Source organism: Echinops telfairi, unplaced genomic scaffold (assembly GCF_000313985.2).
Source record: "Echinops telfairi isolate 266 unplaced genomic scaffold, ASM31398v2 ScPeMD7_7424;HRSCAF=8462, whole genome shotgun sequence".
NCBI classification, from domain to species: Eukaryota; Metazoa; Chordata; class Mammalia; order Afrosoricida; family Tenrecidae; genus Echinops; species Echinops telfairi.
The window spans coordinates 30,510,262-30,523,096 of NW_022111324.1; positions in this window are offsets into that span (position 1 = coordinate 30,510,262).

Sequence of the window (12,835 nt, forward strand, 5' to 3'; positions counted from 1 at the left end):
TTATAATATTTGAGGAGTTTTATGGGGGTTGGTTAAATTTTAAAACTTGAAGTGTCTTTATGGGTTGGTTTAAAACTCCTGTATACAAGTTGAATATAGACAGAGACTGCCTGTCATAAGGAATTCATGGATTCTATTCTGTAACTAACATGAGAGATAGCAGTATTTTGGTACATCAAAACATTTATATAGGGTTAGTAAAGCTTAACATCACACTGCAAGTCTTTCTCTACTAAGTTGTAGAAATGTTGCCAGATGTCAAGGGACTGGCATTGTTTGAGCTGAAAACAGAGACCAGGTTCATTAGAGCAATTCTAATTTTACATCTCTAAGTGCTGACAGAGGGAAACAGATTTGCTAACTCTGAACTCTTGTTCTGAATTTTGTCCAAATCCAGACAGTTAGACAGTGTTAGCTATGTAACAATAAGCACAGGTCTTTCAAGCAATGAAACTAAAGGGAGCAAGGTTCACAGGACAATTGTTTCTATTTCCTCAAGGGATTATCAGACCACCAGTTGATATTTTCATGGCTGCAGGGTCTGTTAGGCCATTCACTCCCTAGGGTTTCAGCCTCCATGCTTATCTAAATGACCCTGCTTCCCCTTTCCTGAATTAGAGCATCCTTTAATCATTCACAGGTGTTGCAACAGCGCGGACCCTGGGTAATTGATATGTATAAAAGGAATTATTTTACAGCAGGAACTAATTTACAGAGGAGGAGACTGTCACACTCTGAGTTCCTTTTAACAAACAAACTCTCAATAGGCCAAATCCCAAATTTTGTTGCATTTCCAGTGTTACTTACTAGAAGACTGACTCCTTTACTTTGCTATCAGAATTATAAACAAATTATTTAAACTAATAGCACTCCTACTTCCTATCATGGATGGAAGATGGTGATGATATATATTCTGTAATATAGATGGTGATGATATATGTTCTGTAATATAGATGACCAGGAAATTGTTCACTTGATGATATAGTGGTATACTGATGATAATAAATAATATCTTGCTAAAGTGCTACTTTGCCAAGCCAGGGTATTTTTAATTGCTCAATATGCATATGAGAGTTAGAAAGTGAATAAGGAAGACATCAGAATTGACACATTTGAGTTACAGTGTTTGCAAGGAATAGTAAAAGTACCATGAACTTCCAGTGGAACAAACATATTTGTCTTGGAAAAAGTACAGCCAGAATGCTCGTTAGAAGCAATAATAGCAAACTTTTGTCTCACATGCTGTGGACAGGTTATCAGTAGAGAATAGTACCTGGAAAAGGTCATTATGCTTGGTAAAGGTAGAGGCTTAGAGAAAATGAGGAAGCCCCTCAATTAGATCAATTGACATAGTGGCTGCAACAATGGTCTCAAGCATGACAATCATTATGATGATGGCTAAGGATTGAGAAATGTTTCTTCAGTTATACATATGCCCACTATGAGTCATAATTGACTCAATAACACAAACAACCAAAATAATACAGTGCTTGCTAAATAAATAAATCATGAGCACTTGTATGCTGAATGTTAGATTCTGGGCTAAGTAATTTAAATATAGTATGCATATCAATAATTAATAATCCAATAATTCTTTTAACGAGTACTCTTCATATGTCAGTTTTACAGATGAGTAAACTCTGACTGCAGTGACTTGAAATCATGTTCAGGGTTTTATGAGTATTGAACGGAAGAACTAGAGGTCAAACTCTGGTCTGAAGGCTAAACGAGTGTACTCCCCTGAAAACTGGAATTTGTTTTTCAAAGCTATGTTTGTTTATTTGTTTTTTAACAGAACAGGCTTACCACCCCAAATTACTCTTAATTATACTTATTACATTGGGCAAGTCTGTGATTCCATTCTTGTAACATTTTTCAAACTTATCTGTCAGGATGTCTGACAGCAACTCCCTCCTTTCTTTCTCCACCTCTTCTAAGTCATCATATCATTGTCCTTTCGTGTCCCTCTTCATGTGTGGAAACAAAAAGAAGTTGTATGGAGAAAGATTAAGTGAGTAAGTCACGTTGGGCAAGAGAGACATGCTGGTTTTTTGTTTTGTTTTTTGCCCAAAACTGGCACACTGAGATGGCTGTGTGAGCAGGTGCATTTTCATGGTGGCAAAACCAGTTCCCTGTCTGCCACAAACCAGGCCTTTTTGTCACACAGTTACGCAACCTTTTCAGAACTTCTAAACAGAAAGTTTGATTAACAGTCTGACCTGGGGGAACAAACTCCAAATGCACTACAAGTGGACATTTTAATCCACTCAGGAAGTTGATGGACATCCAGAATGAGATTTGTCATCAATCAACAATTTGCCTTTTTTGGCAACAAGAAAAACACTTGCACACTTGAGTTTTCCCATAGTGCTGTCCATGTAAACTGTGTTCAACATCACAACAGTCGTGGACTTTCTCCCTGAGAAGGAAGCAAACTTTCAGAGCCACATGCTCTCCGCCTAAGTCAGCATCACAAAAATAAGGTTCCAGGAACTTTTAAGAAAAAAAATTCACTGTGACCAGAGAGAACGTTCCCAGGTAACACCACTGGGTGCACTAACTCAGAGCGGGTTGCTGGATGCTTGCTTAGCGGGGGAAAGTGCATACTGCAAAGCTCCACCCAGCAGAGATTTTTTTCCCTGTTTTTTTTTGGGGGGTGTACCTCCTCATAGAAAACTAAATGATTCTCCTTTTGTAGTTTGTCTTGTTTGCTGTATCCTCCAAAGACTTGACTAAATTTATTGTTTTCCAGTTATTGCCCTTATTCATTGTATATTTCATGTTTTTCATCACAAAAAGTGTAATTCAAAATCAAAACCCACCCCCAGATCCAAAGATATACTTGATTGCTTGAAGACATGAAGCAGAGGTAAAGGATTTGTTTGTTTTGTTTTCCTTTTAGGGATTTTACTATATTCATAGAAAACTGTAGCCAATGAATCACAAACGATCTTCTTTAGGTGAGTATCTTAAAGATCACTTGGACAAAGTGATGTCAGCTGGGATCAAATTGTTAAGGTAGGGGAAGATGATGTTGACTACTGAGTGACTGCCATGCAGAGTTATGATGAAGTCCCCCTTGACCCATAAACATCCCGATCAGAGGAATGAGAAATATGACGGGAAAGTCAAGTAAGGAGAGGGGAAAGGGGGCAGACATGTCTGCGGGAGTGCAACTGCACGGCTGTTGAGAAGAAAAGTGGGAGGACTGACATCGAACTAAGCAGAAACATGACTCAAAATACTTTTAAGAACTCTAACGGGGGAGTATCCCTGTTAATATGCACCGAATAAGCCACATTGACCCAGGCTTCTAGATTCATCCTGGGGACCCAGACAAAGTGCCATATGCTGGGACATTGAATTACAGATCTCCAAGATTCAGTGCCCGCACTGGGGCATTGGATCCCAGATCTTCAAGATGCACAACATGCTGCAAAATCTGCACCAGAGAGATTCTGATGGGAAAACTCCTCCAGGTGAACTGGACTCTGCCTCCAACACACTCGTGAAAGTTTTTGGTGTTTAAAGAAGCAGAAGACAGCTATATCAAGAGCAATGACTTGTTGGCAGGCAGACAGTCATTGGATTACTACATCAATACCCTGTACGATGTATTCATACATACATATATATTATTCTGACAAACCTGTGACTGACATTTTCAGTGTACATTATTGTAAAATTTCCCTGACAGCCATCTTCTTTTTTGGTCTATCATTTTTTAATACTCCATTATTTATTATATAAATTATTATTTGTACTGTATTATCATTAGGAGGGTGAACTCATTGTTAAAGTATTTGAATCCCATCTGGGGTCTTAAAGACTTGTTTCCAAACAAGGTGCCATCTAAGTGAGATATCAACTAAGTCTACAGAGAAGAAGCACACCAACGTCCGTGATCAAAGGCTTGTAAATCGTATAATCAGAAGCTGATGGAAGGAATAGGATCAGAGCCTAGATGGTGAGATTAAGGTTTTCAGAAAGCTATGACGACAGTGGGAGTTGTGAGCTCTTCATAGGAAATACGCCTCTGGGGATTTCCCTCTGTTCCTAATAGAAGGATGGGAAGAAAGCGGTAACCAGAGTTCATTGGCGAGATGACTGTAGAAGATCAAAATGACAAACCTGACGTAAACGGTTAAACCCTTGTTAGTTGATACCTCCTCTGATTCACATTGGGTCTTATCTAGTTTTCAATATTTTCTGTGTTGTTGTTTTTTGTTATTTTGTTTGTTCATATTGGTGTTTATCTCAAATGTATTTAGTCATTGGGGGTAATTCTCTTGAATTTTTGTTATATGTTTTTCAGTAAATGAACCCAGGCTTGATGAACCTACAGGGGAAGCAAGTAGAATAAGGGTTTCTGGGGAGGGGGAGGTGGTGGGTTCAGTGGTTGCGGCGGGGGCTTGGGGAGGTACAAGGGAGCTGATATCAAGGAGTTCAAGAAGGAAGAGAATGTTTGAAAACTGTTAGTAATGACTGATTAGTGTGATTGAACTATGGAATGATATGTTATCTGTGTTAGCTCCCAATAATATGGTTTGGGAAAAATTGACTTATAGAATGAATTGAATCACTGCTATGATACTCAATTTTGTGTCTACTTGGCTGGACCATGATATTCAACGATTTAATATGGAAGGTCTAGTCACCCTCCAGGATGTGATCTAAGAAAATATAATCAACCCATAATGGAATCTGATGTGAGCTGCCAAGCAATTGTAAGAAAGTTAAGGTGGAAAGCAATCCCATTACTTTGTCTTCTGGTTCTATATCACCTGCTGATTCCAGGAGTCATCCGCAAGCTGCCACCTGACCTAGCAACCCTGGATTCATTCTCCTCTCCAATTTGATCCTGATCTACTAGCTTTGGATTCATCAGACTTTGCAGTCAAGAGCAGCCTGTAGTCTTCTGGCTAATCTTGGATCCATTAGCCCCACAGCAACCTGCGTCAGGAGAATTCTCCACCTTAACATCTGACCTAGACTTGATACTTGGCTGGACTATGACTAACCCCTTCTACAACTGTGTGACCCATTTTCTTTATATACAGGTGTATATGTGTGTATATATATATATATATCACATTTTATATAAATATATATATATATATATATCACATTTTATATAAATGTGCTATATATCACATTTCGTTTTTTTAGTGAACTCAGCCTAACACAAACATGTAGATAAATGAGTATTTTCTTGTGTATATTTAATTAACTCTTCCTGTAGACCATAGATTTACTGGGGCAAAACCTGTAACACTACAGACACATGACTTATATTTCCTAAAGCCTGGAGAATTCCCAGGAGATAGGTTCTTAAATTTCTACTTAGAAAAGAAAGTGATAAAAGCATGAGATATTCTTATAGTAACCTCTGGGAACAATATGACATTTCCTAGTTTTGAACTAATGGATGTACAGGAAAATAACTTTAATTCTTTCAAGACAAAATGATTTTCTGCTTCTCATTTTTTGTCTAAATCATGTTTTCAGTAATGCAAAATATTTTGAATTAATTTTTTTTAGATGAAGCACTTTGTTACAACTAGCTGGGTATACATGCCCTGAAGGGTCTCTCATAATGGGATCCGTGCGATGAGGCCAGTTTCTTCAGCTTCACACATTCATGCATCCCTCCCTAAGACTACAGCATGCATTTAATGTAGCAGGTTGACCCTACACTGACCTCCACGGGTAGAAAATGTAGGTGGGAAAATACATATTCCACAAAGCATAAAAGAGTTTAATCTATTCTTGAATGTGGCTAACTTATCTTTATGTATGTAAAAGTGGGTTTTCTAAATAACACTAGTTTCAATTGCATTTTTTTCCAGATGTCATGAACCCTTCTTCTCATCCTTGCCCTGATCTATCAACCAAAACTTAATTACAGGACCATAAAATTTATGAACTGACCATTCCATTCCTCATTAGGAGCAACTCCTTTTAAAGTTTTATGGTTCATTTTACAATTTTATGGTGTCATGTTATCATAGATATTCTGACAGAACTCACATTTTTGCACTGTGATCATTTCCAAATTTTCTATAATTTTTAGACATGCAAGAAACCATTGCCTACTAATACACAGAATTCTTTTTATTCTGAAAACACCCAGATGAAGGTCCAAATGTTGACTCTAAAATCTCATTTCTGTACAACACATATTTGTTCATTAATTTATGACAGCAATTTACTAAATATTTTATTATACTGAAAGCAAATTACTTAGGTTGCTGCCCATGTCACCCCAACTGCTGAATTGGCAAAATATGAAAATACAAACTGCTGTGACTCTTTGAATTCTAGTTGGGTCAGCAATTTGTATAATTTCTGATTTTCTGAGGCATAAAACCTAAAACACATGCTTCTGCATCACCCACTTTGACTTTAAAATTAATTCTTTTTGGATACTAATATTTTCTTCTGATAATGAATATAATACATGCTGACTATTTCTAATCTCTCATGGAAGTTATTTCTTACACACTTTCATTGCCTTCTTGATCTAATTCATTCTTTTATCACTCATTAATTAATACAATAACCATAGCCTCATCTATTTTAGTTACTAATGCTTATTTATCAAATTACCTTCGAATATTAGTATCTTCAAACAGTAAAAATGTATTATTTAATAGGTCCGTTTCAAAGAGTCAGAAAATAGAGGGACACTTACCTGTGTGCCTTTGGCTGAAGGTGTCTCATGAGATTTTGGTACAGCTGTCAGCCGGAGCTGTCTTCTCAGCCAAAGTCTCTCTAGGAGTGGATCTTCTTCCAAGCTCACCCACGCTGCTTTGGCTTCCTCATAGCTGCTGATTTGACACCTCGATTCCTCCCACAGGAGCCTCTCAATGAGCTCCCAGAATACCCTCATGACGTGGCAGTTGGCTTCTTCCAGAGCAAGTGATTTGTCAAGGGGGGAGGGCATGTGGGGTGTGAGGAGAGTGAGTATACTTGCCTTCATTCTATAATGCTACCATGGCAAAAATACCACAAAGTGGGTAATATTAATGAAAAATAGATGTCTAAATCAGAAGATGAATGGTATCAATTTCTTTCTGAACATTCTGAGGAAGGACCTCTGTCCAGCTTCTAGTGGTTACTAGACATTTTTGCATTTCATTTGCTGCTTGTAGATTTATGCTTATATTCTGCCTTGCCCTTCTATGTTTTCTGTTTGTATCTATTCTTTCTCTGCATAAGATACCACATAAAAGGCTTTAAGACCCAGCCTACATGAATATGAACTTATCAATTTAACCATTGGCAAAAGCCACCTATCTAAACAATGCAACACTTACTGTGAAAAAAGTTAGAAAAAAAATTAAATACATATTTTCAGAGACATAATTCCATTTATGAGTACCCATTGTTTGTATAATCCATTTCAGAAGATATACATTGTTGTTTCTATTTGACTGTATTCCTTGAATAAGAGTCGCTAAATCTACACTCATGAAGAGAGAAATTAAGCATCTTTAAAAAGAAGTCTCAAATTATGTGTGAATATGTTTTGAAAACCACACCATCCCTTCTGAGTTCACTAATCATAACAAGAGTATTACTTTGAACAGTAAATGATATTTTAATTTTTCTAATAAATAAAATATTACCTGTACACAGTATCAAATGTGAAAATACTGCATTATCTTAATAAAAAAATTAAAACCAACCCATTTGTTGATGAGTCGATTCTGACTCAGAGCAAACTTATTGGGCAGAACAGAATGGTCACACAGGTTTTTAATGTCATAATCTTAAAACAGACAGCGTTTCTGGTGGGTTTGATTCTTGACTTTTCTATTAGCAGCTGAGTATGAGCAGAGCGTGGTGACTCAGTATTCCTTATGTACAGAAGAGGTTGAAAATCATTTTAATTAGATATTTCTGATACAATCCATCATGTGTACGTTGAAGATCCAGCGTTACATTTTCAAATGCAACATCGCAGCAGGAACTCTTGGGGAGCATAGAAGCACATTCTCTTTAGGGGTGGTTGTGATTCCTACAGTGTAGAGTAATCAAATTGATGTTTATTTGCTGCTTATCATATACTAGTCATGTATTAAACACATTGGTTATTTTATCTAAATTCATTCTAAAAATAACCTTAAGTGAGGGCTACAATATTACCCATTTTACAGATGAGAAAATTTAGCCTTGGAGTAAGTTTTCCAAAGTGTTACCTAATAAAGAGAGGTTCAGAAATTGATTGGCACTCTTGACTTTTAACCAATAAGCTCTTCTTTCTTCGCTAATGCCTCCTAATGGGTGTTTCCCTTGTTTGTAGGTTGTCCATGTCACATGAGTCGGGTTTGTTTCCGCCATTGTTAGAGAATGGTTTCTTGGCTAATATACGTAACTCAAAGACTTGTCGTATTGGTCTACTCACAGAGGTTAATTGAATTAAATATTTTTATGTAAATTTTATTTTAAAGACATTTATTTTTAACTTTTTATTGTGATTTGGGTATAGTTTACAGAACATGTTAGTTTCTTATTCAATAATTAATACACATTTTATTGGTGATATTGATTTCGATCCCTGCAACATAGCAATATACTACACACGTTTTGGGTTCTCTTTTCCATAAGTGCTTTTTCCTATCCATTGATTCTTTTTTTCTACCTACTTTTGTTCTCTGAATTTCATCCCTGGAAAATACTTCCCTTTTTGTCTTCTGTGGGCTTCTGTTCTAAAACGTAAGAAATGCCCTTCACGTTATATTTCATTTTAATAACCCTGCCCATTGCTTGACTGAAAGCTGATCCCTCGGGACGTGTTTATTTCCAGGTCTGATGGATTTCTAAGGGTTGTACGCCTGTCTATCTGACCAGTAAGTCTAGCCTTTCTTGTGGTTTTGGGTTTGGCTCCACAATTTTCTCCCACTTTATTCAGGATATCCTATTGTGATGCATTTTCAAGCATTCAGCAGTGGGGGTCAGGCACCAACTAGTCCATCTGGTCTCCAGGGCTTGGGAATTGAGGTTTGTGTGGTTCATTCATCCTTTAGACTAGTTGTTTCCTTGTATCTTCAAGTTATTTCATTCTCCTTTTCTCAGGATGGAACCAATAGTTATACCTTAAATGGCTGGTCACAAGTTTTGTTTTATTTTGTATTTTCTATTTCACAGAAAATATTGTAGTCCTTATGAAAGGTTTTGTTGCTCGGCGCCAACAGGTCGGTTCCAACTCTTGGCGACCCTATGGACCACAGACTGAAGCACTGTCCAGACACGCACATTGCTCACCATGGTTCTTATGTTCAAGCCAGTTGTTGCAGCGATGGTGTCAATCCACCTTGTTGATGGTCTTTCTCTTTTTAATGACCCCCTACCAAGCATGATATCCTTCTCCGGGGACTGATCTCCCTCGACAACAGTATGTAAGTATGTCCAAAGTATGTGAGACGAAGCCTTGCCATCACTGCCCCGTAGGAGCCTTCGGGCTGTCCGTTTTGGGACAGGTTGTTTGTCCTTTCAGACATAATTCAGATGCATCGATTCGTCTTGCATCTTCCTTAGTAAATGTCCACTTTTTAAAAAAATCATTTTATCGGGGCTCGTACATGTTTTATCACAATGCATGCATACATCCATTGTGTCAAGCACATTTGCACATTTGTTGCCATCATCATTCTCAAAACATTTGCTTTCTACTTGCGCCCTTGATATCAGCTCCTCATTTTCCCCTCCCTCCTTGCTACCCTCTCCCTCATGAACCCGTGATAATTTATAAATTATTATTTTGTCATATCTTATACTGTCCAAAGTCTCCTTTCACCCACTTTTCTATTGTTCGTCCCCCAGGGAGGAGGTTAGATGTAGATCCTTGTAATCAGTTCCCCCTTTCTACCCCACCTCCCCTCAACCTTTCCAGTATCGTCACTCTCACCACTGGTCCTGAAGGGATCATCTGTCCTGGATTCCCTGCGTTTCCAGTTCCTATCTGTACCAGTGCACATTCTCTGGTCTAGTCAGATTTTCAAGGTAGAATTGGGATCATGATAGTGGGGGGATCATTTAGGAACTAATTGTGTGTTTCATCATTGCTAAGACCCCAGTTGCTAATCAGAAAAGTAAGACATAGAGCATGTCTCTTTGGATTATGCTACGCCAACTGACATCAGTGTCCCCTGTGAAAATTGTCCAGAACTCCTAAACCCAGTTATTCATTCACTTAAGGTATTTGCTCATGACTAAGAAGGTTCAATAACTTTGCCCATTCTATGTTCTATAATATTCATAGATATATTTACATCATATATAAGCACATATTCAAAAATACATACCCTATGTAAAACATATAGAAATATACATAAATATGTATCTACTTAATATTTTTGTTTTTACAGTATGAGTTAGTTAAAAGTTTATTGTGCCGACCTGGCTGATAACCACATGTGGGATTAATTGAAGGGTGAAAGGATAAATAACTCAGTGAGCCTCACCTTTCTAGCTCTCGGGTCTCTTGCTTTGTGGTGGTCTGACCAGGGTGCAGCTGCCCTAGCCAGTTGCCTGTTTCAGTTGGCAAGGCTCACTTCCTGCAAGACATCCCCAAGGAGAAGCCGCATGGACCTACCCTGATGCAGCCCTGGGTGCTGGAGCAGCCAGTGTGGAGATGCCTGCCAGTGCTGAGACATTTACATGTTCACTGATTTGGCTTTCCTCCTGCAGTTGGCATCATTACGTGTATTTTGTGAGATGGAGGAGGACTTTGTGCATTGGTGTCGGACATATGGGCCAATGTTGGACTTGTGGACTTAGGCAGAACTGGGTTGGGATGTTTTCTTGATATGTACTCACCCTTTATGTAAAACTCTCTCTTATACATATGAATTTCTGTGGATTTGTTTCTCTAAAGTACCCAGACTAACACACTGCTATTACAATATTTGGATAAAAAGATTATTTTTAAAAGTTAAGAAATGTATTTATAGGTTGTGAGACTGTAAAATAATCATAGAAAATATTAGTTTGATTTGGTGACAAAGTAAGAAAATGAAGGAGGTAATATGAATGTCAGAGGTAAAAAAAATTCCAGAGATTGGTGACCATATGAAAATGAGATTATTAAATCTATGGACTTTTTTCTTCATATAATTTTGACACTCTTGCATAAAGTTTTAGGAAAGAATTAATATTTCCTCACCTTACTATTATGGTTTTAGTTTGTTTTACTGTATTGATCATATTACATTTGTGTATGTCGTTTGTAAATTTAAGATACTTTGGTACATGAGAGCCAAGATAGATAACCCTTAAGTAACAGTTACAGGAGTACTGGTTCCTTGAGGGTGCAGGAAGAGGATCGTGGTGGTAACAGGGAGCTGACAGCACTGATGACTGTATAACCACACTAGACGAGATCAATCAACAGAATTGTATGTGAATGGATATATTGGATTGTGTAAGATATGACAAAAAATTATAGGGAAAATAAAAATAAAATAAGGGTTCCTGGGGGGTAGGATGTGAGAGGGATAAAAGGGAGCTGATATCAAGGAATTCAAGAAGAGGGAAAATGTTTTGAAGCTGATTGTGGTACCAATTGTAAAATACTGCTTGATATGATTGAACTATGGAATGTTATGAGGTCTGTAAGAACTCCCAATAAAATGAATAAAAATTTTAAAAACCAGCATTCAAAACCTAAAAAAAATGAAAAAACTTATGAAAAAGTTGAAAGTTTTCCTTATTTTCATGAACATACATTTACAAACACCCTTAGATTCTTTGATCTTGGAATAACTTATTCATGTGTGCTAAGCTGAGGCTGAGCTACAGCAAGCAGTTTGCTGACAGATTATCCAGCTAAAAAAATAGCAGTCAGGTTCATGTTCATCTAAGTGTAAAGTCTTTATATTATACTATATCGTATTGCTGCCCTAATATATAGGACAACAAAAACAAAATGAAACAAAGTCTTTTGGTTTTCTTGTAGAAGTATGCATTAGGCCATGTTCACTACAGGAACAAACCCAGAGACTCTTATACGTGTGTAAGAAACAGCTTTCTATCAAGAAGTAATTTTACATGGAGAAAACATCTCAATCCAGTCCAACTCCAGTCCTCCAATCGCATATTAGTCCATAAGTCCTTCTTGAGATGCACACAGTCAGATGCAGTGCTGCGTGTGGATCAAAGGTGACTGGAGACGTGGCAGGGTTTGGGCTGCTCCCGGGGTGGCCAGCAAGTGAGAGAGTCAAGACCAAGGGAAGGGGAGGTTCCCAAGGCCCTCTTTATAAGAAAGTTGTTCACACAAGGATTGGATACCACACCTACACTTTTCTATATCCTCAAAGTCAAGTGACAAAATCATGTAACTACCACAAAGCAGAATGCAATGCTCATTCAAACTTGGTTGACAGGTCAAGACTGATGATGCCACAATGCCATAGGAGAGGATAACGCGTGATATTACTTCCATTGTGATGGAGGATTAATGGACACAGCAGGAAACAGTTTCTAAGGTCGTTGATAAAAAGGGAAAAGAGGCTTCCTTGAGTTTTTGGTGATTGGATAGGATGGTGTGATGGTTCTGTCAGAACTCAAACATCTAAAATTAGACTTGATATCTATATTACAATTCAGCCCTGATGATTCATACCTAAAATGCAACTTGTATATTTAATTGAATTTGAATTTGCTTAAGTAAGTCATTTCGGTACTGTCTGAGACAGATAGATGGAGGTTATTAAGGGAAGTAAATATCCTGGTGAATTCCTTCTACAAAGTCCAGCATAGTGTAGTCAGAAGCAAAATGAGTACCTTGGTTAATATCAATGATTTATGGAACTTGAATGGGATAATGAAT